The sequence below is a fragment of the Schistocerca gregaria genome, chromosome 5, assembly GCF_023897955.1.
Source record: "Schistocerca gregaria isolate iqSchGreg1 chromosome 5, iqSchGreg1.2, whole genome shotgun sequence".
Taxonomy (NCBI): domain Eukaryota; kingdom Metazoa; phylum Arthropoda; class Insecta; order Orthoptera; family Acrididae; genus Schistocerca; species Schistocerca gregaria.
Window position 1 is genome coordinate 478,835,161 of NC_064924.1, and position 25,736 is coordinate 478,860,896.

At 43.2% G+C, this 25,736-nt stretch overlaps 1 protein-coding gene across 3 annotated transcripts in view; it reads left to right on the top strand.

The window, feature by feature from the left end:
* LOC126272280 (uncharacterized) overlaps positions 1 to 25,736 on the top strand; it is a 719,890-nt gene that overhangs the window by 401,391 nt on the left and 292,763 nt on the right. The window lies entirely within an intron of this gene.

Genomic DNA, 25,736 nt, shown 5'->3' on the forward strand with positions numbered 1-25,736 from the left:
CCACTGCGCTACAGGACTCTTACCTCAAACATACATTTATCCTTCTCTGACGTCCTAGAAAGTTCATAACATTACGCAATCGCCCTGTACATATATACATTTACTGACGCTGGCGTCTGTAACTTTGACCCTCTGTAGCGTCGTTGGATGACGTTTCCGGACATGAATTCCTATGTAAAACTGGATCTGCTAAATCCCACCTACAACCTGTAGAATTGTGAAACATGAATTATGAAATAGACTTTAAATTGGTCTTGAGCCTCTGGCTATATTCAGACCGACGAGTCCATCATCATCCATCGTCTTCAACTAAGCAGTAACAACGTAATCGTATCGAGGTACTCGACATCAAGAGGTATCGATACTTTGTCCAGCTGTGCGTTGTGCTGTCCCGCAACATTGCAGGAAATCAGTAGTCGCGATTGGAGCAGAAGGGTCGGTACAGACTTCTTCACGTCGTGTGTTCCAGTTATCTACGACACATTGCACAGTAATAAAAATACAGTTTCATAAAGCCTTTTACTGCCGGCGAGGGAGATGGAGAGCGACGTGTATTACCGATAATTGGTACAGCACACTTGATAAACTTTCCTTTTTACGTTCATGTAGTGTAATAACAGCCATTACGGCGCTCGGAATGAATTACCGCTATTCTCTCGTAGCCCATGAATGAGGTTCGGCCGGTGTAATAGAATGAGTAACGGCCTTGCTGCTTTGCCTTGGAAATTTCGCAACGGCGCCCCCTGTGGGCGCGGAGCAACTTTCAGTCGGTCCGTCACGCCTGCTTTTGTGGACGGCACAGCCGCTCGCCGGTCGCTTTTTACGTTTACTGCTGCCGTGCAGCGTGGCGAAAGCCGCCATAAACAGCGAGGAATGAATGAAATCTCTACAAGCCCCTGTGGGGCACAGTGCTGTGTTCAGAAAGTGATATGGATCTTGTGGCGGCTGTTTTTCTGTGGTCAGTCATTAAGGTCACAGAATGTAACCAGCTCTAGATCCTTTACTGCGCTCATGATACGTATGGTTTTATTAACATGGCAGTTATTCTAAAATATTTGTAAGGAACATACTGGGTGACAATTATTGAACTATGTGAAAAAATGTAAACTAGCTACAAATTACGGCGTGCACACATTTTATTCAACTTGTAAACATCACTAAAGATATTCGGATTTAGGTTACGGCATGTTCGATATGCCTGCCATCATTGGCGCAGACGAATAGCGAAATTCTGCTTGGCCCGCTGAAGCGTTGGAGCACCGATGCTGTCAATAATCTCTTGAATGGATGTTTTCAGCTCTGCGATGGTTTTTGCGTTATTGCTGTACACCTTGTCTTCAATATAGCACCATGAAAAGGAGTCGCATATGTTCAGATCCGGAGAACATGGCGGCGAATCGAGGCCCATGCCAGTCGCCTGTGGGTACCCCAGAGTCAGAATGCGGTCCCCAAAGTGCTCCTCCAGGATAATGGGGATGAAATCATCTTCCAAATTATTCACGTGCCGTTCGGTAGTCACCGCGCCATCAAGGAATATAGCACCGATAATTCCGTGGCTGGACACTGCACCCCACACGGTCACCCGTTGAGGGTGAAGAGACTTCTCGCACAGCCATGAATTCTCGCTGAAGCTGTGTGGACTATCTATTTAGCATTAAGGTATATGGCGGTGGCCTGAGAAGCCGAAAGCCGCTTCATAACGAAGTAATAAATATTATTGTGGAACATTAATACTTTGTAGTCAAATTATTAATCTGTGCAGAACCGACTGAATATTCCGTATCTGTTTGTATCAACCTTTACCGCGGTGTGTCTAATAATAATTCGTTGGATGTATTGCATTTTGTAACGTTGTGCGCTTTTTTTAATAATCTGACATGCTCTCTACTTCATGTACACTATTCACAGATCAGATGGTGGTAACTCTGTTTACCGAAACGGGTCGTCGTAAATACGTTACGTGAGACTTGGAAATTGCTACGGTGGAGAGTCATGCAGTACCAGCCGACTGGAGTTTACAGACTTTACTTTGTAACTGTTTTGGTGAATCGTAATATTAATACACTACTCTCTTACCTCAAGACTTGTTCTATGGAGAGCATAATGTAATTATTTTTGTGATTTATAGTAATTCACCGCGAAAGTAAAAGACATCCAATGACAAGGCTTGTAGAAAGTGTCTTGCATTATCGGCGATTGCCTTTTCCGCTATAATATCGGTTGTTGATGATACTCTGCATTAATAGTTACTGAATAATAATGGGACACACAAGGATAGGTACTTACCGTTCACCAGTGTTCAGCCCATTGTTCTACAGTGATCCGCACATCTAACATGTAACCAGCGTCCACACTTGGTACATAGCGCCCAGACGTCATAATATGGCTACAAACAAGTAATGCATTTTTCAGTCTTTTCTGTTGGCCCATTATTTCCAGTAAATCAGTAAATACAAGTTTTTTTAAATAGGTTTTCCATGGACAACGTTTGCGTGTTTGTTTTACTTTGGTTCATGCATATTATATTCAGTTATCTTAAACACTCTTTCAGACATTTTTTTTCCTGCTTGTGTTCTCTTTTCGGTGGCGATATTTTTCTTTTTGAAAAGTGCCTCCTTCGCGGTATTTTGTTAGACATAGCCTTGCTCACAGCCTTTTTTAAGCACTCCTCATTCCACTTTCCTTTTCTCATTTTCCGTAATTTCTTTCTGAAAAGAAGTAAGAAGTAGAAAATATAATTCAAAAATTAAAATAATTCTCTCCGAGAATCGTGTGCCTGGTACTACACGATAAACGTACAGAAGGTACTCATATTGTATGTTCTTTTATAGAACCTGCCCTAAACCGTTTGTTAGATGGTATTCCTTACATAACATACATAACTGAAATAAAGCAACGAAATTAATCACTAACTTTAGAAACGAGTACCATAGGCCACAGAACACCTTCGTGCGCTAAGAGCTACAGTACCCACCACGAAGCACTCAGAGCAGAGAAAGCACTGGAGAAAGGAAGAAGATAGGCGACTCGAGTGCACATGCAGGCACAAGCTTGCTTCTGCACACTGCACACTTCTGCCATGTGGAGGCAGAAAGGGATATCACAGCCGATACTGCACCACTTTCTCCTATAAAATGTGTAAACGCTTTTAGTGTAACTCTGTGATGTTCGCTACATTCATGTTGTGGAGCACGTGTACATCTAGTTCGCGTGTACTAGAAGAATATGAGCAAAAGTGTTATCTTCCACATCTACATCTACATGACTACTCTGCAATTCACATTTAAGTGCTTGGCAGAGGGTTCATCGAACCACAATCATACTACCTCTCTACTATTCCACTCCCGAACAGCGCGCGGGAAAAACGAACACCTAAACCTTTCTGTTCGAGCTCTGATTTCTCTTATTTTATTTTGATGATCATTCCTACTTACGTAGGTTGGGCTCAACGAAATATTTTCGCATTCGGAAGAGAAAGTTGGTGACTGAAATTTCGTAAAAAGGTCTCGCCGCGACGAAAAACGTCTATGCTGTAATGACTTCCATCCCAGCTCGTGTATCATTTCTGCCACACTCTCTCCCCTATTACGTGATAATACACAACGAGCTGCCCTTTTTTGCACCCTTTCGATGTCCTCCGTCAATCCCGCCTGGTAAGGATCCCACACCGCGCAGCAATATTCTAACAGAGGACGAGCGAGTGTAGTGTAAGCTGTCTCTTTAGTGGACTTGTTGCATCTTCTAAGTGTCCTGCCAATGAAACGCAACCTTCCAACTGAAGTTGTTCGTAATTTTAACACCCAGGTACTTAGTTGAATTGACAGCCTTGAGAATTGTACTATTTATCGAGTAATCGGTTCTACTCCTGTTGGTGCACGGTTTTCGTGCTTCTAGCGTACTGTGGAAACAAACTTGAGGCCTGAGCAGACGGAACACAGGCTGGCGGTAAGGCCTGTGGTCCAGGTTAAGGCGGGCGTGCCTGGCCGCTGAGGCGCTCCCATTACTGCGCATTGTGGACCGCACAAAGGCCTGGACTGGTGTCGTTTGACGAGGCGGCCACCAGCCTCACTGTCTCCAGATAACAGATTCGGCCGCAGTCGCCTTAGACTGCACAGGGCATAGAGCGTTCTGCCAAGTGTTGATGACTTGTCCTACAGTCGCAGGTTCGAGTCCTGTCTCGGGCATGGTTGTGTGTGACGTCCATAGGTTAGGTAGGTTTACGTAGTTCTAAGTGTAGGGGAATGATGACCTCAGATGTTAAGTCCCATAGTGCTTAGAGCCATTTGAACCATTTTTTTGATGACTCGTGTGCTGCGCTGTGCAGTTTCAGGTACACTATTTGGTAAACTGATGGTTCAAATGGCTCTGAGCACTATGGGACTCAACTGCTGTGGTCATTAGTCCCCTAGAACTTAGAACTACTTAAACCTAACTAACCTAAGGACATCACACACATCCATGCCCGAGGCAGGATTCGAACCTGCGACCGTAGCAGTCGCACGGTTCCGGACTGCGCGCCTAGAACCGCGAGACCACCGCGGCCGGCTGGTAAACTGAGGATTGGACTAGCAAAGGAGCTAAGGTACAAGAGAAACAGTACCATTGTTTCGAGTAATTGGCGTAAGATTCATAGAGAACGGCAGAGAAGTTTGATAATTTTTTGTTATCTTTGAAGAAGCCTTTGATTCAGTTACTGAATTAAATTTTTAGACTTCCTAAAGACCAGAATTAACTGGAAAGAAAGACTAGTAAGCGAAGTAGGGCTAAGCAATGTAGATATGGCAAAGAAGAGTAAAAGTAAGAATAGAAGATTAGCTGAAAGAAGGAATTGAAATTAAGAGAATGGTTAGACAAGGTTTTTGTCTTTTACCTTCTCTGTTTAATATCTGTTTAGATGATTTATTATATACTGTTACTAACAGAAGAGTGGCGTAACAATAAGAGGAATTATGATCAAATGTATAAGATTCGCCAATTATGTAAAATTGAAAAGGCAATTAATATCTTAAAAGAACTGGACACTACTGAATGAAGATAAAAATGAAGTAGTATAAGACAATAATAAATTTTACGAGGTAAGCGAGGAAGATATAAGCGAAGATTTTTGATAAGTTAGTGCTTGGGAGTGTGAAATAATCAGTAACATAAAAGCACATTTAAAGTAGATCGTGATTATGAAAACACCGCTGACAGCTGTCGTCTTGTCACTTCAGCAGCTGCGGATGCCCTGTATATAAAATGATTTTAAAGTAGAAGTATTGTCTGTGATCCATTAAATAAACGATTAAGGAAGAAATTAGTGAAGTATTTTCTGTGTCGTGTCATCCTGTGTGGCTCCGGGACAGACACAGTGTGACGTGGAGCAGAGAAATGCTCAGAGGTTTTTTCAGATGATGTAGAGGAGGATGGAAGATATGAAATGGACAGATAAAATAAGCAATAGCAATAAGAGGAAGAAAGTAAACTGATCAGGACACTTGAATGAAAATAGGCTGCACAATAAAGGATACATTGATAGGAATGGAGACTGTGTTGAGGGCCAGAGGAATAGGAAGATACCACCAGGCACTTCGAAAAACAGATGCTGTAAATTCTCAGCTTTTAACGTGGTAACGATTTAGATCAATCAATTCAATATTCGGGTTAAATGCGAACGATTGTACTTAGCACTGCATGTTCACCATGCCGACTGCATTTACTTTATTGAAGAAATTAAATGAATATATCTGGGGCGCACACAATTCCATGAAATAACTCCACAATTTTATATTCTGAAAAAAAAAAAAAAAAAGAGTAACCTGAACACCCATACCCTATTAAAATTTGATCGATTCTCCCTTTATCGAGCCCATATTGTGTTGCATTATTTATTCTATTAGTCGACAGGGTGGCGCAGATAAAGGGAAACGTTTAAACGTTTGATGTTCGCAGTCCTGCAGATGTTCAGTAATCGGAGGCGGCGGTGGGGGGTTGGGGGGGGGGGGGGGGAGGGGGTTGGACGCCAAACCGACGAGTAAAATTTTAAAGTTTGGCGGCGGGCAGCGTGTCTTCGCTGTGAACGCTTATTACCCACACGATGAGAGTGTGACAGACAGCTGCTCCGTGTGTTTCAGCGCCACTGTGAGATCCGCTCCCGTGGTAAAGTTCTTTCTTCACTTGTAATCAAAACGGGGGTTCGTACCTCTGAAGAGACTGGTGCGGGTTTTGATCTGGAAGCTGCAGTGATAAGGAGTACTCTTCGTCCAATGCGAAAATTTGCCTCGTCGTTGGCTGATAAAATTTCCACTCCTGTAGATCACACATTTCAGCATCAAAGCTTCCTAAGCTTAATTCATTTTTCCTACTTGTTTAAAATTTTCCCGTTTCTCTGCACCTCCGTATATCATCGTTACATGGAGCGACCGCGAACTCTATCGATAAAATTTCAAGTATATAGTGCGAGTGTAAGGGACCTGTGGTGTACGGTAATTATGTTCTATTTGATTTATCATCCCAGTAACCTGTATTTTCGCAAAAATACCTTCGCATCCAGTGTGAAAGCAGTACAATACACAGCAGAGTGATGCAACAATGTCAGACGAAACACACTCTCTTTCATCACAGTGTGTACCGTCTGTTCTGTGATTGTAGAGTACACTTCCTGGAGAACTGTTCGAAGTATTGCAGTATGTACGGGTCGACCACTACGACCAAGGCACGCACTCAGGACTCTCTTCCATCCTCAAGAATTGCGGGAGATAGTGCTCGTGGACCGTAAGATGAAGGTCTCATGGTACGGGGCGATTCAGCAATAGATCCCACACTACCCTTTCTTTCTCAACTCGGCGCTTATTAGAAAAGAAGTCGTTACTATTAACGGACAATCACATCTATACTAATTAAACGAGGGATGTCTTAAAAAAATTACGTGATCCCTGCCTCACGCTACGGACACTAGAGTAGCTTTTAGTCCCACAAATGAAAACATATTGGCCATAACTACAAAATCTAGGGACATTTTCTTATTTTTCAAATTTTGTGGCTTCAAATGTAATGGCACAGTCAGATTCATGCACACTGTAGTCAAAGTACAAGGTCGTGCCTCTGAAAGAAATTCTTATTCTGTTTTTAGCATTCGTTGAGTTTACATTGCACGCATATACACTACTGATCATTAAAATTGCTACACCACGAAGATCACGTGCTACAGACGCGAAATTTAACCGACAGGAAGAAGCTGCTGTAATACGCAAATGATAAGCTTTACAGAGCATTCACACAAGATTGGCGCTGGTGGCGACACCTACAACGTGCTGACACGAGGAAAGTTTCCAACCGATTTCTCATGCACAAACAGAAGTTGACCGGCGTTTCTTGGTGAAACGTTGTTGTGATGCCTCGTTTAAGGAGGAGAAATGCGTACCATCACGTCTCCGACCTTGACAAAGGTCAGATTGTAGCTTATCGCGAAACCCTACATTTCAGCAGGATAATGCACGACCTCATGTTGCAGGTCCTGTACGGGCCTTTCTGGATATAGAAAATGTTCGACTGCTGCCCTGGCCAGCACATTCTCCAGATCTCTCACCATTTGAAAAGTCTGGTCAATGGTGGCCGAGCAACTGGCTCGTCACAATACGCCAGTCACTACTCTTGATGAACTGTGGTATCGTGTTGAAGTTGCATGGGCAGCTGTACTTGTATGCATCCCAGCTCTGTTTGACCCAATGCCCAGGCGTATCAAGTCCGCTATTACGGCCAGAGGATAGAGTAGCATGGAGAACTGCATCAAACCAGTCTCAGGACTGAAGACAACAACAACAACAACAACAACAACAACAACAACAATTAATGATATCAAAAGAGAAATCTCTACCAGAACTTGACGATGGCAGATGTAGCATTTTTGATAGATTTGACTCTTCATTTATGTGACGAACAGGTATCTTGAAAGTAGAAACCTGCTTATAAGCACAGTCTTTCAAACATTAAACGCATTCTAATTGAAACTGGAAAACATAATCCTAAACACGAGGTGAGACACGCAGCTATATTTTTCGATTTAATGCAACAACTTGAAAATCTGTTTCAAGATAGTCAATTTTTTTTCTTGTATTTGTAAAACACCTTTTACAAACTATGTAGATACGTTACCAGAATATTTTATACTGTAAAGCTCAAAGTTGCAATCTGGCATCCAACTAAAAGAAAAATTTGATCATGATGTTGCCCAGATCCGTTGCTGCATAGTCGTGCATTATCTTTGTTTGCAAGCACGTGCATTTGTTAATAGTTATTTTTCAAGAGTGAAGCATTCAAATTAAAATACAACCAAAAACTCAGGTGAAAAACCCGTGAATTGCCAACATTTCTGTAGAACTTGATAGTGATACAATAGCTTCCCAAATTGAAAGTCAAATGTCACATTAATTCTATAATTTGTAATTAATTACAAATAAAATTATTAATGAAATCTCATATATAAAATTTCGGATTAATTCCATTTTCCTTTTGTAGAATAGAGAATCGTAACTCAGTAAACTATGAATTACTTACTATATACCCCCGACCGTTCCTTTTTAGTAAATTATGAATTACTTAAATATGTTAAATATGTATCATCGGCCGTTCCTGTTAGTGTTAAATACGCTGTGTGCGGCCCAAAAATACTCGTCTTCTTCCAGTGTGGCCCAGGTAAATTAAAAGTTTGGACACCTCTTATACACTCCAGGAAATGGAAAAAAGAACACATTGACACCGGTGTGTCAGACCCACCATACTTGCTCCGGACACTGCGAGAGGGCTGTACAAGCAATGATCACACGCACGGCACAGCGGACACACCAGGAACCGCGGTGTTGGCCGTCGAATGGCGCTAGCTGCGCAGCATTTGTGCACCGCCGCCGTCAGTGTCAGCCAGTTTGCCGTGGCATACGGAGCTCCATCGCAGTCTTTACCACTGGTAGCATGCCGCGACAGCGTGGACGTGAACCGTATGTGCAGCTGACGGACTTTGAGCGAGGGCGTATAGTGGGCATGTGGGAGGCCGGGTGGACGTACCGCCGAATTGCTCAACACGTGGGGCGTGAGGTCTCCACAGTACATCGATGTTGTCACCAGTGGTCGGCGGAAGGTGCACGTGCCCGTCGACCTGGGACCGGACCGCAGCGACGCACGGATGCACGACAAGACCGTAGGATCCTACGCAGTGCCGTATGGGACCGCACCGCCACTTCCCAGCAAATTAGGGACACTGTTGCTCCTGGGGTATCGGCAAGGACCATTCGCAACCGTCTCCATGAAGCTGGGCTACGGTCCCGCACACCGTTAGGCCGTCTTCCGCTCACGCCCCAACATCGTGCAGCCCGCCTCCAGTGGTGTCGCGACAGGCGTGAATGGAGGGACGAATGGAGACGTGTCGTCTTCAGCGATGAGAGTCGCTTCTGCCTTGGTGCCAATGATGGTCGTATGCGTGTTTGGCGCCGTGCAGGTGAGCGCCACAATCAGGACTGCATACGACCGAGGCACACAGGGCCAGCATCCGGCATCATGGTGTGGGGAGCGATCTCCTACACTGGCCGTACACCTCTGGTGATCGTCGAGGGGACACTGAATAGTGCACGGTACATCCAAACCGTCATCGAACCCATCGTTCTACCATTCCTAGACCGGCAAGGGAACTTGCTGTTCCAACAGGACAATGCACGTCCGCATGTATCCCGTGCCACCCAACGTGCTCTAGAAGGTGTAAGTCAACTACCCTGGCCAGCAAGATCTCCGGATCTGTCCCCCATTGAGCATGTTTGGGACTGGATGAAGCGTCGTCTCACGCGGTCTGCACGTCCAGCACGAACGCTGGTCCAACTGAGGCACCAGGTGGAAACGGCATGGCAAGCCGTTCCACAGGACTACATCCAGCATCTATACGATCGTCTCCATGGGAGAATAGCAGCCTGCATTGCTGCGAAAGGTGGATATACACTGTACTAGTGCCGACATTGTGTATGCTCTGTTGCCTGTGTCTATGTGCCTGTGGTTCTGTCAGTGTGATCATGTGATGTATCTGACCCCAGGAATGTGTCAATAAAGTTTCCCCTTCCTGGGACAATGAATTCACGGTGTTCTTATTTCAATTTCCAGGAGTGTATAGACGAAAGCATCGGCTTTGGACAGCCTGACGGAGCTTTCGAGCTAATAATGTTGTTACAAATTCGGAGGGGTGGGAGGCTTGTACGACAGTAGTGCAGGTGGAAGCTCTCGGGTGGAGGAATTCAGCAGGTGCGTTTGAGGAGGTACTAACACCGCCGAGTGTCCCTAGCACCCTATACAATTTACTCCAACTTGATGCAGATGAGGGCTTAAATTACGCGACAGCGGTATTTTACATATTAATAGCTACTTGCTTTCCAAACATCGTTACTTCTCTGGTATGCAAATACACTTCCAGAACCTGGATCTGCTGGAAAATATTTTCACGTTGCTCCATCATTTTAACCTCCATCTGGCGCTGTCGACACAGTAATACTTAGACATTACTCATTTGAAAGCATGGTAATACTTTTTCCTAAGGCGAAGCGTTTTATTTAAGCAACAAAAATCCAACTACAAAGTGTGCTTGACAGAAATGCGTGAACCGCCATCCGTCCGTCACACAATAGAGAGACTGAAATGGGGCCAAAACGTAGCTACAAACACTTACCTAGGCTTCTATTAAAGACGCCGAAGGAGCTGTAGCAAATTTTATAAGGGGCGTTCAAAAAGAAACGAGCCGGAGGCATAATTACAGAAACCAGAGGAACCAGTACCTGTATATTAGAAGTATTGACCTTGGCTGTTGAGACACTTGCCCCACCACTGTGACACAAGGCGGTGAATGGCTGCTCATAAAATTCCCGGGGCTGCGATGTTAACCAGCACGTACAGCTGGTCGTCGTCGTCAGAGGTGAATCGTTTGACCCTCAGAGCCTTTTTACGGAGACCAAGATGGTCCCCCTGCTGATTCACTTCCTTCAGCACGGGACAACAGTGAATGCCCAGCGTCACTCGCAAACCTTAACCGCCCTTCGCCAAGTGATCAAATCAAAACTACCAGGCAATCTCACCCGTGGGGTCATTCTGCTACACGACAATGCAAAGCCTCATACGGCCCACACAGTCGCGGCACTCCTGCAGAAATTCGAAAGGGAGGTTCTCGGCCACCCTCCATACAGTCCGGACCTCTCTCCCTGTGATTACGCCATTTTTGGTCCCCTTAAAAAGGCTCTGAGGGTCAAACGATTCACCTCGGACGATGACGTCCAGCTGTACGTGGGGAACTGGTTAATATCGCAGCCCCGGGAATTGTATGAGACAGCCATTCACTGCCTTGTGTCACAGTGGGACAAGTGTCTCAACAGCCAGGGTCAATACTTCTAACATACAGGTACTGGTTTCGATAATTATGACTCTGGTTCGTTTCTTTTTGAACGTCCCTCATATATTTAGGTTATGCTGACGACAGTTTGTCAGTAGACCGACAGATTTTTCACACGAAACGCGTTCTTTATTTCGCATTGTCAGCATCATTGTAAGGAACATTGTCCACTACTCTACATTTTTACCCCTTTTTGTTTTATGAAATTTTCGCCTACCAGTGCGTGGTCGTTACCGAATTATTGGTCGTACTGATATAACCTGTTAATATGATCATTTGCCGACTCCCTAGCTGATGCTCTCAAGTTACACTGCGTGTGTGCGTGTGTGCGTGTGTGTGTGTGTGTGTGTGTGTGTGTGTGTGTGTGTGTGTGTGTGTTTGTGTTTTTTTAGATGCTTCAGCTGCCAAACTGCAGCACCCCTACTGCGCGGTGACCGTGCACAACGCAGTGAGTCGGTGCATTGTCGAGATGGAGGAACCAAGGGTTCATTCTTGATTTCGGTGGATCGCAGGCTCTTCAAAAATTGGATGACTTTGGGCAGACACCGCTCAGTGTACCGTCTTCTGTGCGTCCAAAAGAACACGCTCCACAATTGTACTCGATTTGAGAAACAGCTATCATTTTCTTCTTTACTGACCGGGATTTTCTGATAGCTACGGGTGTGTCATCTTCTTCACAGACCCAAACTTTGTTCTGAGTCTTAGTCGGCACGTCATAATAGTACAGCCAAGCCTCGTCACCTAGCACGATGTTATTCACGTGCTGCGATTGTCTCCTAGAAAACTTCTTTAACACCTCCTGGCACCAGGTCATACGTCGTGTCATCTGCGGCACTCAGAGACAACAAAGTTTCTTTACTTGCAAATGACCGTGCAGAATCGGACGAATTGCTGGTGCATTTATCCTCTATCTGCTCATAGGTCACTCGCCTGTCTTCGTCTAGCATTTTCTGACAGCATAAATGTTTTCCTCCGTAACAGTCACAACTGCGGCAAATCAAGGCCAGAATCACCCGTCACGTCTTCTCACAGAATAAAAACAGCCCGTAGAGCTTCGACAGAAAAAATATGTGAGTAAGCAGCTAGCTGTCAAATTTGAATTTCTACAAGCGTCAGATACTAAAAAATGTATTATAATATACGTAAAACAGCAAATTATCCAACAACTGTAAAACGTTGCTGGAAAAAAAAAATATATCCAACAACTACGGGCAGGAATAATGGTTGACTCAAAGTTGATATATATCTATAGACAACGTCAGGACACGTACTGATGAAGGCAATAAAGCCGAAGTAAGCTTTTAATACTAGAATAAAATATCAAGAAGCATACTGTCTGTCAGTTCTCTGCATAATTTCCTACTGTGAAAACATTAACCTTCGTCGAATCTCGTTCATGCGACACAATTTCATGAGTCTGCACACACTCAGATTGTGCTGATTATCTTTCGCAGATAAATGGAAGGTCGCTTCGTAGCTGAACATCAGCTTCGTGACGAAGTGTGCATCTTCAAGTGCTTTCTGCGTTGTGTTGCAAAATTGAAGGCGTCGGCCATAATCTTCCGCGGTTTGAGATCTTCTAGAGAATTTGCTGCGGTAATCTGAGTTCTTGGCTTGCTCGGATCGTTTGTTTCTTTTTTTTCTTTTAGACTAGACCTTTGAGTTTTTTTAGACTGCGTGTGCACGGAAGGAAATCAGCCGTTCCGTTTCAAAGGAACCATCCCGGAATTTGCGTGAAGTGGTTCAGGGAAATAACGGAAAACCTAAATCAGTATGGCCAGACGCGGGATTGAACCGTCGTCCTCCCGAGTGCGAGTCCAGTGTGCTAACCACTGCGCCGCCTCGCTCGGTCGCGCTTGGTCGACCAGCACGTTGTTGTGTATAGTGTCAGTTAATTGTCGAAACCGATGCACTGTGTTCGGTTTACATGGCGGTTCGTTTCTATAATACCTTTTTGAATGCTCGCTGCCCTGTTGTGGCAGATAAACATCCCGCATATTCCAACACACAGACAAAACTCGTTTCTTCTTGCTTTCTCACCTCTTTGACAAGGCACTGCACTCGACGGCAACTGGTGGGCACAGTCAGATTAAGGTTGGCCGCTATAGGTGAAACAACGGTTTCCGGTTATATCGGTTTATATCAATGACAAATTTGACTATCAAAACACCTCAAAATAAGTTTTCTGAAGTAACTGATTTTCGGTTTTTATACAATTGTTCCCCGAAGTGAATGTAAATACTAAACGAAGATTCAAAAATTTCTGACTCCCTCAGTTTCAAGATAATAGAATCAAAATATTAAATTACGTAGGCAAAGAAAAGAAAACTGTTGACTTCTCGCTTCTTCTCTCGAAAGTAATAAGTGAGTGAATATAACAAAAAACTCACCAGTATTCTACTGTTAATTCTAATTTTTTCAAACTGCTCTAAAATCGTGATTTAATAGTGTCACATAACATTCAGGCGTTACTGATAGTGCTAAAGCGAAGTGTTAATGTGTACGTTTCCAAGAGCTGCAAGCAGATTTAAGTTTGTTATGTAGGCACAGGTAGCAGATCAGCTACGATTTATTTGTAAACTACGAACGAAATGTTAAGTTTTACGGACACTGTCTCCATACCGAACCATTGTGGACAGCGACTGTATCTTATTATAACGAAGAATAGGAATACATCAGTCAGTCGCAGTGCCACTGATTTTTTTATTAGTCTTGCATATCCAGATTTCAGCCATAAATAGCGATCATAAATGCATTTGCGTGAGTTATAATCCAACAAATTCCCACCAGCACATGTCACCAGACGACTTCATTGGTGTACATACGCCTTACAAGACGGCGCAAGTTTCTTGTGCTTCCTCTCATATTTAATCTTTTAAAGCAAACGCAGCACTGTAATTCATTGATACAGCACTTCATAAAATACTTTCAAGCTAGGGTTGGTGCCATTCTCTGATACATCTGATGCCTGATGACAGCCAGAAAGCAGCAAATACTAGTGGGGAAGGTACTGCATGTACACGCGTACCACCTAATAGGCCGGTTCTTATGCCATGTGTTTGCTACTCGCTTCTGTAGGCATTGTTATTAAAATAGCGTTGATCACTTTCCCCAGTTTCTATAACAACAATATTTCAAAGCAATGGAAATGTTAGGAATAAAAATCCTCGGTTTTCAAAAAATGTTCATTTAAATACAGACAAATTTAGCACTGCTGCTATGGTTAATTGATATTTCAGTTGTTTTACCCCGTTATTAGTAAAAACAAAAAAAACCTCTTATAACAGAACAAACAAATGTCGGAAAATACCGGTTATTAACAACTGAAATGCCGGTATCGACGAGTGCACACTTCTACCCTTGTATCTGTCATATTTCTACATGTAATGCTTTGATGTATATAGATCATTGAAAACGAGTGAATCATTTGAAGTAGCTCTGAATTTGGGGAACTACTAGAGGGGGTTATGCATGTGTCCCTTCTAAGTCTGCTTCTAAATGCCAAAGCTCATCAGGAGCGATCTACTTCTGCACTCCAGAAATAACCTGACGATGTTGCACGGATGATACCTCTGGTGCTAAAATCATTTTAAATTCTTCCCTGTTACATTCGAAGGGGGAAATCAATATGTTAGACCACTTTCTTCGAACGTACGCTCTCGAAATTCAAAATAGTATACCTTTCGGTAATGCACGATAACACTCTAGTACCGTGTGCCGTTACAGAGTTCGTTGAGCATCTACGTAACGCTGTCGCGCTTACTGTAAAACGATCCTGTATCGAAACGCGCCGCTCTTCATTGTATCGTCTCTGTTTCGTTTCTTAATACTACTAATGGAAATGATAGCCAGCACGGTTGGCCGTGCTGCCTAACGCACGGCTTTCCGAGCGGAAAGGAGCGCCTGGTCCCCGGCACGAATCCGCCCGGCGGACTTGGGTCAAGGTCCGGTGAGCCGGTCAGTCTGTGGATGGTTTTTAGGCGGTTTTCCATCTGCCACGGCGAATGCGGGCTGGTTCCCCTTATTCCGCCTCAGCTACACTATGTCGGCGATTGATGCGCGAGTTAGTTTTCCAAGTACGCGTACACCACCATTACTCTACCACGCAAACACCTAGGGGTTACATTCGTCTGGTGTGAGACGTTCCCTGGGGCGGGCGGGGGGGGGGGGGGGGGGGAGCGACAGCGACGTGCACAGTAACCCTGGGTTCGGTGTGGGGCGGCGGAGGGGTGAAATGGACTGCGATAGTCGTCGTGGGGATGTGGACCACAGCGGCTGCGGCGGGGACGGAGCCTCTCCGTCGTTTCTGGGCCCCCGGTTAAAATACAATACACACTGTTCAGGAGATACGAGGCCTTAAGCATTATGATCCATGATGCCTGAGAACATTTTGGTTTTATATGTAAATTGGTTTGGGCGGAGGGAGAAAGGGAAGGGAAGGGATTACTGGCGTCACCTGCATCGTAACATCACACGGAATGTGTCCGTACCTGGATTTGAACCCAGGATCTGCTGCTTACTCGGCAGGTGCGTTAACCACTGCGCCATCTGGGACACGGCTTTATCGCAGCTGTGCGGACTGCCTCGGCACGCCTCATGGCCGACCCACACTCCCGCCGAGCGCCACGTTTCCTCAGTCTGTCTATTTGCTCCATGCTCGCTACTGTCCGACGCTCGCCGGAAGTCGGACGTATTTGTGCATCCGCACTGAAGGAAGTGGATCCATTGCTCATGTGAGCGAATCAATCACATGAGTATTTATCTGCGGGTGAAAAATCCGAAACTGATAAACTTTCGGTCTCTTCTGTCACTTACTCCTAGGCTTTATTTATTTATTTATTACGATTGTTACCGTTTCCAGTGCGTAAGTCAACAGTTATGAATCTCTTCCCCTACTTGTGCGCAATTCATTGCCTTTCTTCTTTAGGTTCCGTGTAAACTGCCAGTTCCTGCACCAATATTCATTCTCTGCAAGCCTTCCTGTATTTCGATATAGTCGTCTAGGATTTGCAACCTTCCTAATGGGTCACAGCATCGTCTGCAAAAGGCCTCGTGGACTTCCGACGTTGTCTGTTAATCATTTCTTTATATGTAGTAATGGTCCTGTAATACTGGACGTGGGTAATCCAGAAATTACTTTTAGAGATGTCGATTTCCTCGTGTTAAGAGCAACGTATTGGTTTCTGTCCCCCAGAAAGTCTTGAGTCTAGTAATGTATCTGGTCCATTCTGAAGGAAGTTCATAGCCCGTGCGAAAAATGGTTTTACCCTTCGTCAAGCTAACTACATTTACCGGAACCTTCACAGTTGCACGTGTCTGCATGCGTGTGTATTAAACTCGTTGCTGAGGAGGAAACATGATCATACGATACCTATGATAGCTGAGATAAGGTAAAGTGCGTGTCTGCATTGCCGTTAACGCGACCTCGAAGAGCACGGGTAGACATAAATCCACGGCTGACGACAGTGTACGGCATTAGCGTGCTGGAAACATGCTGAGCTACTTGTTGTCCTAAGCTACTGCTTGCTTTCGCGTAGCTACGGTGCAAGTAGCCGGACAGGCACCGGTGAGTACGCAGATTTTATCCTGACCTTTCCTGTTCATTGAGCGACCTCTCGTGACGTAAAGGTGCTGGTAGTAAAAGCGCAAGTAGATATGCAGCGTGCGCTGCGGTTCGTCGTTGTTCACCCGATTTATTAGCCTCCATCCCAGGTGTGCTGTCGTGCCTGTATGGGGCTTCAGGCGCCACTTTTACAAAGTGCACACTACGCCAAGAACTCTGAGATGCGATTTCTCTTGGCCTACGACGCTGAGCCAACAGCCACCGTTTATTACTGTTAAAACAGACCATTTGCTGGCTATGCAGAGTTGAGAAGCGTACAATTCTGGAGGTTTATCAGTAACAGAAATGAAGTACAGTTCCCGTGGATAATATTCGGCTCTTTATTATGTAATTCTGTAACCCAATAAAATCAAAATATACTATTATTATTTCTTAAGTATTTTATGTGATGGGAGACTGTAGTTATTTTACTAATCACTTTATATCAATATAACTTGTTTTACGTATAGCTATGACTTCTCGATGGAGTAAAATTACTTCTAAAGTCTGAATACTATTTCACCCTTGCACACTATATTTTCCTGCATTACATTCTGCAAGTTACTCTCTTCCGTGCTTAAAAAGCTTACACGAAGTAAAGACCGAGTAACGTCGGCTCATGGGATTCTTTTGAAACTACGAAATGAGTAGTGGTCGTCTCGCCTGTAGGAAAAACTATCGGACTTTCTTTAACGTAATTTGGAAAATATGCATATTCCGTTTTATAGATAAGTTTGACTCTCACTAATTGTCGGTGTAGCCACCAAAAGTTTCTCCCACGATAGCTTCAGTTATTATGAAGGCCACTTTTTTTAATTATTGGAAAATGACATATGACTGAAGCTATCGAAATATGCACACGACTCTAAGTAGTACTTTTCTTGAAATTATATTTTCGACTGGATACACTACATGAATCATCAACCTCAAAGTCTTTATTTCTTCTTCATGGATTTTAATTCCTGGTCCGAATGTTTTTTCGTTTCCATTACTGCTTGCTCAATATACAGATTGAATAACATCGGGGATAGGCTACAACCCTGTCTCACTCCCTTCCCAACCACTGCTTCAAAAAATGGTTCAAATGGCTCTGAGCACTATGGGACTTAACTTCTTAGGTCATCAGTCCCCTAGAACTTAGAACTACTTAAACCTAACTAGCCTAAGAACATCACACACATCCATGCCCGAGGCAGGATTCGAACCAGCGACCGTAGCAGTACCGCGGTTCCGGACTGCAGCGCCTAGAACCGCACGGCCCCCGCGGCCGGCAACCACTGCTTGCCTTTCATGTCCCTCGACAGTAATAAAAACCCGAAAATAGGTTACTTCAGTAACTGGTTATTTTGAGAGGTTGGAACAGTTTGCTTAGACTGGAGATGAAAAAAACTGGTGTAACCGAAAACCGGTTATATCGGCGATAACCGCCATGCCGAATTAGGAAGCGGAATTTCTGGTCGCTTGAAACAAGAGCCCACGGTGACTGGCGGGTGTCCTCGCAAATTACGTTGCGTGTGCTGAGGCAAGCGCAGCTGAATGAGTTAAGAGGCGGTGTGTGGCGCGGTGTAGCCGCGGCGTCTCTGGTCTGTGTGTGGCGGGTCACGGCTTGCTGGGGCTGCAGCCGTTAATTAGCGCCGGCCTGTGCTGTCAGCCGGCAGCTTGATCACACGGCCCACCAGCGCCACAACCACCGCTCCCCCCCCTCCCCCCTCCCCCCACCGCCAGCAGCGAGACCCATTCCACGTGCCGCTCGCAGGTATTACCGGCCTGCCGCACTCTCTCCGTGCGTACATCCTCGTCATCGATTTATTTGCCCTTTCCGCGCCGCTGTTACGCCATGGCACAGCACGGGACATAGATTCGTACTATTTCACAAGACCGTGTATATCTTGTACATTACTGAAGTTAGGTCTGCTAACGCATAGGTCTGCGAAATTTTTTTTTTTCAAAACAACCATCCGGTTTTACATGCATGCTCATGCAGGATGTCCATAAACGTTTACCCTGATAAGAAAGCAATGTAACCCCTTATTGGCTACAAGCCAACGAACGTTATACCACATGAAACCCAGTTCTAAGCACAGAAGGGAAAGCAGAAAGGTGGAAGGAGCATATAGAGGGTCTGTTCTTGAGATGACAATATTATAGAAATGCAAGAGACTGTAGATGAAGATGAAATGGGAGATATGATACTGCGTGAAGAGTTTGATAGAGCACTGAAAAACCTAAGTCGGGAGTAGACAACATTCCATTAGAACTACTGATACCCTTGGGAGACCCAGCCCTGACAATACTCTACCATCTGGTGACCAAGATGTATGAGACAAGCGAAATACCTTCAGACTTCCAGACGAATATAATAATTCCAATCCCAAAGAAAGCAGGGGTTGACATATGTGAAAATTATCGAACTATCAGTTTAATAAGCCACGGCTGCAAAATACTAACACGAATCCTTTACAGACGAATGGAAAAAACTGGTAGAAGCCGACCTCGGGGAATGGTGGAACACGTGAGGCAATACTGACCCTACGACTTATCTTAGAAGCTAGATTAAGGAAAGGCAAACCCAAGTTTCTAGCATTTTTAGACTTAGAGAAAGCTTGTGACAATATTGACTGGAATACTCTCTTTCCAATTCTAAAGGTGGCAGGGGTAAAATAGAGGGAGCGAAAGGTTATTTACAATTTCTACAGACACCAGACGGCAGTCATAAGAGTCTAGGGGCATGAAAGGGAAGCAGTGATTAAGAAGGGAGTGAGACAGGGTTGTAGCCTCTCCCCGATGTCATTCAATCTGTATATTAAGCAAGCAGCAAAGGAAACAAAATAAAAATTTGGAGTAGGAATTAAAATCCATGGAGAAGAAATTAAAACTTAGAGGTTCGCCGATGCCACTAATTCTCTCAGAGACAGCAAAGGACTTAGAAGAGCAGTTGAATAGAATTGATACAGTCTTGAAAGGAGGATGTAAGATGAACATCAACAAAAGCAAAACGAGGATAATGGAATGTAGTCAGCTTAAGTCGGGTGATGCTGAGGGAATTAGATTAGGAAATGAGACACTTAAAGTAGTAAAGGAGGTTTGCTATTTGGGGAGCAAAATAACTGATGATGGTCAAAGTAGAGGTGATATAAAATGTAGACTGGCAATGGCAAGGAAAGAGAGTTTCTGAAGAAATTTGTTAACATCGAGTATAGATTTAGATGTCAGGGAGGCTTTTCTGAAGGAATTTGTATGGAGTGTAGCCATGTATGGAAGTGGAAGGTGGACAATAAAGAGTTTAGACAAAAAGAGAATAGAAGCTTTCGAAATGTGGTGCTACAGAAGAATGCTGAAGATTAGATGGTTAGATCACATAACTAATGAGGAGGTATTGAATACAATTGGGGAGAAGAGAAATTTGTGGCACAACTTGACTAGAAGAAGGGATCGGTTGATAGGACATGTTCTTAGGCATCAAGGGATCACCAATTTAGTATTGGAGAGCAGCGTGTAGAGTAAAAATCGTAGAGGGAGATTAAGAGATGAATGCACTAAACAAATTCAGAAGGATGTAAGTTGCAGTAAGTACTGGGAGATGAAGCAACTTGCACAGGATAGAGTAGCATGGGGAGCTGCATCAAACCATTCTCTGGACTGAAGACCACAACAACAACAAGCACATTTGCCTTTATTGATGGAAGTTTCGAACCTTACACATTCTGCAACATGTCTCGTTGTGTTGTGCAAATGGCGCCTCTGATGCTCTGTTGCAGTCACAATATCAAGAGCAGAATATCTTCCACACGCACCCAAAGAAAGACTTGTAAGAGGACGTTGGGAAAGATTTCGTTAAGAAAATTGCGGACATCTAAGAGTCCAATGAGGGGGAGACATTATAGTGTCTTGCATAACTTTTAGCTTGGGAATTGTATAATTCACTAATATGTTTAGGCAAACATACCCACATACATTGCTTTCAAGGAAGAAAAATGGGCCAATCACTCGATAACACAGTAACCCTCGGACTGTCCAGAATGTGTTTTCGTACGACATAAGTACTTTTGATCCACAGATCCGGATATTATGGCGCTTGACTAAGCCACAAACATGAAATATAGCCTTCGAGAAATCATAGCCCTCATCCAAGCGGTTCAGCATGCCTATTACAAGTTGCTCGCCATTTTGACGATGAGCTGGTTCTAATGCCTGAACAATCTGGACCTTGTAGGCACACAATTTAAGACACATTTCTTGTAGTGGCTATTTTCGCAGCAGCTGCATATGAATTGCAGTTGTTTCAAAGAAAATGTCTTTTTTGCATGCTGCACATCGAAATTTTTATTTGTGCACCCAGACGCGTTTCGCCCAGTGGGTGTCCTGAAATTTACATGATTTGTCCAATTTACACATAAGTTATGGTTTCACATCGAGGTTATAGATTTAAAAACAGTTCCTTAACGTTTTTTATGAAATGTAAAGGTACTTACAGGTAACTTCTCATTCATTGCATCTAAGAAAACTGCTTTTTCTCATCTGGCAAGCAGGTGGACATATTTTAGTTCACTTTCAGTTCACTGAACTGTAAGATGTCCACCTGATTGCCAGATGAGGAAAAGCTGTTTGCTTGGATGCAACGAATTAGAAGTTGACCACATTTCCATTTCATTAAAAAAAAAAAAAAATAAGGAACTGTTACTAAATCTATAATGTGGATGTCGGCGGAGCTTCGATTTCTCCCTCGGGCGTGTGTGTGTGTGTGAGTGCGTGTGCGTGTGTGCGTGTGTGTGTGTGTGTGTGTGTGTGTGTGTGTGTGTGTGTGTGTGTGTGTGTGTATGTCCTTAGGATAATTTAGGTTAAGTAGTGTGTAAGCTTTGGGACTGATGACCTTAGCGGTTAAGTCCCATAAGATTTCACACACATTTGAACTTTTTTTATAACCTGGATGTGAAACCATAACCTATGTGTAAAAATGGACAAATCATGTAATATTTCAGGACACCCACAGAAGATGCCTTGTAAAAAAAAAGAAAAAAAAAAGGAGGCGAACGAAACGCGTCTGGATGCATAAATATATTTCGACGTGCAGCAGGCAAAAAGGCATTTTCTTTGAAAAACTGCAATTTAAGACGTTTGCGAACCACTTTCTGTACTGTACGCTTTGAATATGGTTTCAATTGTATGCACAGTCTCATCCGAAACAGATGGTCTGCCATTGCTTGTCTGTTTCTAAATTGACCCCGTTGCTAAAAAAGTTTCCATCCATGTTCTGATTAACTTGGCATCAGTTTGCTTTCTTTCCACAATGGAACACAAACTTCCGCTGTACAGTGATGGTGAGGAGGGATTCTGCTAGTCACACAAAACATTGAACTTCCTCCTGTGGGGAAGCCATTTTTACAGCATAGTCGCACAGCGCTCCTTGTAGCGAAAGTGTTGAATGAGACACAGCTGTACAGAAACTTCATGGGTTACCTAGTAGACCTGCAACGAAAAACAAACATTACCATCATAAATATAATCAATATTTCATCTTGAATTCAGAGTAGACATTTATGGACACCTTTGTACATCCATGTTGTGGGGTAGGTGTGGGTAAAACCCCACATGGGGTAAAAACTTTCACGAGTTTTTTAATTGACCGCCATCCATTTAGGAGTTGACCACTTAGTGACAGGTTCCTCCAGAGGTAATAAAATGAAATAACTCTGTTTTCTTCTACTTTACACGTACTTTTCCGATGTTGTACTCGAACGTTCTACAATTTATGGTTTAAAAAGAAGATTCAAGGAATTACTCGTTAATGCTACTGAATTTAAGCTTCACTTTCTCGTTGAAGTAATTGTTCTAGTTGGTCAGAAAAATAAAGAAAGGCGCGCGAAGAAGAACGAAAATAAGAACTTAGAATTTCAAGGAATAGTCAATGGACCTAACAAAGTACAGTATTTATTAGGTACCTAGATAGCTTAACTTCAGTAAGTGAACTCTTTCAGGTTACCCTACTAAGCCTCCTTCTCTGGATAGGAAAGTATTACTTTTGTTTAAGTATATTTAAGCATTATATTCAAATTTATGTGACAAGACAACAATGATACGAAGGGTTATTTCAAGGTTTTTTTTATCATCAATTTTTATTCACGTTCATTTCAAATCGGACAAAGACCTGCACCGCAATTTTGTTTTAGCTGCATTGTAAATTTCTCTGTATTCAATAATTAGACAGACCTAGAATTTGCACGGGTTATACGTAACAACATAACTTATTTCTTCAATTTGAAACTGTCGGAAAATCTGCACATAATTGACCGCAATATTAGAATACCTAAAAACTGCAGTGCTTCTCCCCCACCTTGCTCTACTTTTTATAATTTAGTTTAAGACGGAAGTTCACATTTCCCCCTCACATATGTTCAATGTATCCTCCACCGTACGCACAACAAACATACAGGCGATAGCCAAATTCGTCCCATACTTCGCGATGATCGACATGACTGTTAAAATGTGAACTGCAGAGCAGAGGGTCCATAGAACCACTTTGGCTGTTTCTCGACCGTTCCAATCTGGAATGGCAATTCTGCAGCTCATGGTCTCGCGGTCACGTTCTAGCACGGGGTCCCGGTTTCGATTCCCGGCGGGGTCAGGGATTTTCATCTGGCTCGAGATGGCTGGGTGTTTGTGTTGTCATCATCATCATTCCTGAAAGTGGCGAGTCTGGACTGAGCAAGGATTAGGGATTTGTACGGGTGCTGATCACCGCGCAATTGAGCGCCCCACAAACCAATCATCATCATCATCATCATCATCGAATGGCACATGGCGTATGCAAACACCTGAATCGTTCCTTGCGAACTCTGATTTGTCATTTTATCACAATGGTAATATCTCCGTATCTATGTGGGAGTCATCAAAATATTTTCGCATTCAGAGAAGAAAGTTGACAGACGTAGCACAGACAGCTTTTAATCTGATTAGATGTACCCCAACAATCGTGTTGTGGCCATCTCACAGCCTACAGGCGAGAACTCTGAGACAACGCTAGTTAACACTCGAGACCAAACAGAATTTCACGCGCCCGCCAACAGACGAACGATTTTTCTCAAATGATTGTAAAGAAACTATCCCGTGAAATAATTTGTTTCTTGTACATCTTATAGTTTTTTTCGTCAGCTTCACGATTAACTGCCTATCATTTCATTAATGGTCATATTTACTGTTATATTTCATGATTAAGTAAACTACTGCTAGAATTTTGGAAAGTTTGCAGTGAAAAATAGAGTTTACTGTGAATTTACGTTTGGTGCATGTTTGGTCGTATGTTGCCGCATATGAAATGTAGCTAACACATCGAATTTTTCCTATAGTTTCAAGGATGTTGCTATATATCACCAGTGTTGAGAAGATGTATTCTATGCAAAGTATTTCGCCCCGAGGTAACGAGCCAGTGAAAAGGCCAGAATGAAACATTTACAAAATCTCTCGTACGTCAAAAACGGTTTTGTATCTCGAAATAACATTTTGGCAAATGACACGAGAGTATTTTGCTACATGATTAATATGCAGATATATGCGATATTTTTTAAAGCGACTACAGATTTTTTCAGTGAAATGATGAAATTGTTAAGCGCAATTGATAGCTGCTGAAACGAGAATTTTTATATGTTTGGAATTATGTATGTGAAAAAATTAGTTTATTTTTGTACCGAGAATGGGCATTTTCATACACTACTGACACATTTTTACATCAGCTGCTGTTTTATGATTCTGTCGCAATTTCAACTGCATTAGAATGTTAGTGAGATGAATATTTATAAACTCAGCTGTATATTGGTAAAAAAAACGATTAATACGGCAACAAGGAGTCTTACATATTGCTCAAAACTCCGTCACTGATAACGTTTCTCTGAAGAAAACAAACATGATGAAACGTCAGGGAAAGTAAATAGCTACTTGTATTGAAATTTCCGTGAAATCTCATAGCCCAGTGTATTTTCAATAAAGAATGACGTGGATTGAACGGGGTGACGGATTTTATTTCTTTGTGTCAATAATGTAAGAATTATAAAATCACATAACCATGCTATCTTTTAGTTTGGCAAAAATTTTGGTAATCTATTTGCACCCTGATAGGTAGTTGACTGGATTTTGTAAATTTTCAAGTTTACATATATCTCAGACCCTCGAGATATAGGAATGACATTCATTGGTGAGTGTCAATCCGCACAATGGACACTCTGGGGTATTCCATTAAAATTGCAGCAGAAGTTTCGATTTATTTTCGCTAGACTTTTTATTCCATTTTGTTCAAAGAGACGTCATCAGTGGTGAGTTTTGAGTAATACATTAAGTCTGCGGCCAAACTTCCCCGGATGGGGTCTCCCGGCCGATGATGGTATGCGCTCATTTCCATTTCAGTTCCTGAGTTTTGAGTAAAACATTAAGTTACCTTGTTGCCATATTCAGATCTGATTCTTTCGCCAAAACATAGCGAATTTTGTAAATATCCCTGTCACTAACATTATAATACAGTCGAAATTGCAATAGTACCGCTCAAGGAAAGTCAATGCACTGTCTAGACGTTTGGTTTTGTGCACATCCGTCAACATTTTTGGTACCCAACGTACGCACAGTTTTCGGAAATTCAAATGCTCGGTCACAATGCCATACAAAACACTACGAGAAACATTCGGAACGTCATCCCGCAAGGAGGAAATCGTAAAGCGTCTGTTTTCTCTCACCTTATTGCCCACCTCCTGCACGAAA